This window comes from Pteropus medius, unplaced genomic scaffold, assembly GCF_902729225.1.
Source record: "Pteropus medius unplaced genomic scaffold, Ma_sr-lr_union100, whole genome shotgun sequence".
NCBI lineage: Eukaryota > Metazoa > Chordata > Mammalia > Chiroptera > Pteropodidae > Pteropus > Pteropus medius.
In genome coordinates, this window is record NW_024340693.1 from 1220314 (window position 1) to 1224444 (window position 4131).

Sequence of the window (4131 nt, forward strand, 5' to 3'; positions counted from 1 at the left end):
CCTTCTTATTCTAAAGATGTTTTGGGGGATTACCCAGAAAGGTGCATCAGGGGAGCCTGAAATCCAGTAAGGAGAAAAGATAGATTCAATGAGCAGACAGCCCACGAACCACCACTGAGCAATATGTCTGGTTGTCAAGTGGGTGACACAGGCAGGGAACACTGGGAGTAGAGAGCAGGCACAGTCTGGAAGTGTTTGCGTGAAAGCCCGAGCTAGTTCTTGCAGACTAGGTAGGATTTAGGATACAGGCGACATTCCAGGTGGAGAGAATGCCAGGAGTGTAGAGTGGAGCGAGGTGCACACAGCGTGGCTGGTGCAGGGTTCGGGCATCGGAACGAGCAAAGGGCGAACTGAGCACCAACCAGGGTGAGAGGTGCGACCCCGGAAATGTGGGGTGTGCAGACCGGATGCTGGGAAGTGGTCCCTCCTCTGAGGAGGAGCAGGCGGAAGAGCTGGTTAGGAGCATGAGGAAGGACGCGCGCTTTGACGAGAACCGAGGTCACGGCCATAGAGGAGGGCGGTCAGCACAGCGAGATGCCGTGGAGGCCAGGAGGACGGTCCGGAGGAAAAGCCTGGCTTCGAGCTAGATGTGCCATCTCGTCGATGAGGACCGTGGCTCTTGACCATATTGTCGTCTGGGCGGATTGATCTGTTTCCACTTTCAGTTCTGTCTTTCGGATCTTCACAGTGCGTTTGACCGTCATGTGAGCTGGCCCACAATATCCGGTGAAGACAACAGAGTTCATTGCCGGTGCCCATCCCTTCCCGGCTGTCCCCAGCCACGTGAGGTTCTTCAGGCCTTCCTCCGAGTGACCGTCCTCCTTCCGCCCGCTGCCACTGTGCATTCTCTTCACGCGGATTGTCCTGCTGAGCTGATTCTTTGGGATTCTGACTTCAACCAAACAAGGAGGGGGAATGTGTTGGGACCTTGCATGCGGAGACTGCACTGCGACCCTGGCCAGCTGCCTAGCGAACGCCAGTGACCGGTCACACGGGAAATCAGATGAGGGATGACGGGTCAGGTGAGTCTATTGTCCCTACGACAAAAACACGTGTTCAGCTGAGAGCAGATCACGCTCATCTTCTCCGGGAGTAAAGGAGAACCTATTTATGTCCTTCTTATATACGCGGAGTTGTGAACAAATTGTTAGAGGTGACAGGTCTGGGTGTTGCTTCTCTAAGGATGCCATTTTATCGCTTGATACTCAGATTTTGTTCCGGGTTTTGCTGCGTGCGTGCTGTCATCTCCTCTGTACAATACGAGCCACGATCACGTAGACTTTGGGTTCTTGTCTTTCCCTTAGGCATCATATTCCAGCTACCAGCAACTGCTTCCTCGTTTATACCAAAGAGTTCTCAAAAGCGAACCCACTATGTGGCAGCCCGGACAGGGCAGGTGCATGAGCACCTTACTGGTGCTCGAGGCAAGACGGTGCGGCCTGAATCAAATAGCACTTGCAGATGTACACTGGTGCGAGAATACCTTTTAATAGCTGGCACCAGAGTGCCTGGTGGGGGAGGTACTTTCTTCACGTGGGAAAACACTTCGATGAACAGTTCAGGAATGGAAGGTGGCCTGAAGGTAGAATTAGGAGACGGAGATAACTAAAAGCATAAAGGGAGTAAGGAGGAGGGGCGCGGTGGGGAGCGGGAAGTTCCGGTTGAGGCTGAAAGAGGAGGGGGCTGGTGCATGCCTGTGCTTTTGGAGCAGGAAACAATCATTTTAGATTGTTTGCACCCTTCATTTAAAACCCCTCGGTTGCTCCAACCTTCAGGAGAGTCTGCTATACAACCAAAGACAAGGGTTTGATTTCCAGACTGAGTCAGCGGGAGGTGAGATGAGAGGTCAGGGGGTCTAGTGCTTGGAGAAAGCAGGAGCTCAGCGTGATCCTGCAGTGAACACCGGCCTCTGCCCAGGAGGCGGGAAGGGGACTTGAGTCAATTTCGACAAAATCTCTGTGGACAAGGTGACCCCGACTGGGACTGGATGACATACACAGTAGAGGCAGTTATTCCTGGCAAAGGACAGGCTCGGTAAATCCCCCCACCCCTGCCCCCAAAGTTTACTTACATCTCTAGGCCTCATTTCTCTTATCAGCAAAATCTGGAGATTGGACCTAAAATAGCTCTATGGTTTCCATTACAGTCTACAGCTCGAACAATAATTTTCGAGACACAGAGAACAGATTGGGGGGTGCCAGCGTGGGCGGGGGAAGGATGGGGGTGAAGGTAGCCAAAGGTACCAGCTTCCAATCATAAGGTAAATAGGTCCTGGAAATGTGACTATACTTAATACTATGCTGTATGTTTGAAAGTTTCTAAGAGTAAATCTTTAGAAAAACAGTAGCCAATATTTTCACGTTCTTTTTTGAGATAAATTTACATGCAGTGAAATGTACAAATCTTGAGCATACCATTCCATGAGTTTTGACAAAGGCATACACCTCTGTAGCCCAAACCCTGAGAGAGATGTACAGAGCTTTTCTGTCACTACAGAAAAATTCCCTGTTCAGTCAAAGCCCCGCCTCACCAACGGGCTACCTCGCTTCTAGCTCTCACCACGGTGGACTTCATAACTGACATTTAAGTCACGTTAAAGGCCAGGCTTTGTTTCCGAACGCTTCAGAGGTATCATCGCTTTTCTCACCAGCACTGAAATGGATATTACCTCCATTCTGCGGATGAAAAGTCCAGCATCAAAGCAGGCCAGTCGCCCCACGTGGCTACCAGCTAATCAGTGTAGTGGCCAGACCAGAGAAAGTGGGCTGGAGAAGCCCAGGCCCAGGCTGTTAACCTCCGCTGGCACCGTGCTGCACTGAGGGGGGTTCAGACAAGTCACCCCAAGATGTGCTTCTGCCCCGTGCAGATGGAGCTAAAGGCAACACTAGCAGCGGGCTCAAGAGAACCTCCTGTCCCTCCCATAACCACCTAGAAAAGCCTGGATTAGGGGCCTTGGCCGGAATGGGAGAGTATGAGAGGTGACCACTTTGACCCACCATAGGGCAGGGCACGCCTCCATTTGCAGTGTGGGCTCTTAGCCCCCTGCAGGGACCCTCGAAGCCCCACCGTTTCCCCTTTCCGGTCTCTGACCCTCTCCTGCGCGCATGTGTGTGCGTGGAGGGGTCTCTGACTCTTCAGTATGTTTGGTTCCCACACATACGTATCTTTAAATTGGGTCATTTTCTCTTGTTAATCTCTTATCTGTTTGAATATTAGACCATATGAAAGAACCTCGGGGGTAGGAGAAAGTTTCTTCGGCCCTCGCAGCGTCTGAGAGGTTCGGGGAGTCTGCATCCGACCCTCTTAAGTATTACGGATCACAATGCAACGGAGAGCGACGCTCCTCGCAGATTCTCAAACCTCCTGAGTCACCCTGCGTGTCACTCAGGGACGCCCTTCTCCCACCGCTCGGAAAATGGCAGGGAGGACGGGTGGCGGATGGCACACGCCCTCGGGCCGCGGTGGCGCAGGCGGCTACGGGCCTGGGGCGGAGCCCGGGGGGAGGCGGGAGGACCGGCCGCGGCCCCAGCCTCTGACGCCACAGGCGCCCTGTGCGCGTCCGGCTGCAGCGCCGCGCTAGGCACGGAACCAGGACACGCGTCCGGCCACGGGGCCTGGTCGCCTGCGCCGCGCTGCCCAGACAGTAGGATCAGTGAGTCACCGTCCTCCTCAATGTCACGCCTGGCCCCGCCCAGACGCACGCCGCCCCGCCCCCCCCGCGGCTCCCCCAGGCTCCGCCCCGCCCCGCCCCGCCGCGCTGCCATGGCAACCGCGCTCCGCGCCGCGCCGCCACCGCCCCACGCACGTCGCCGACTAACGGACCCGGCGGCGGCCTGGGCGCCACCCCGCTGCGCGCGGACCGCGTCCCCGCCGGCCGGCCGATCTGCAGGCCCCGGGCACCGGGTGCGACGCAGACCCGCGCGGCGGGCGGCGCGGAGGGGCGGGGGCGCCGCGGGGCATCGTGGGCATCGTAGTTCGCCGGCCGCTGGGGCCCGCGGCCCGGGCGGGCGCCCCCGGCGGCGGGACTACAAAGCCCGGCGGCCCCGGCGCCCGGCGAGCGCCACCCACTTTGAGCGGAGCCGGGGAGAGACCCTCTCCCTCTTCGTGGCGAGGGGCCCCGGGGTGGTCGCC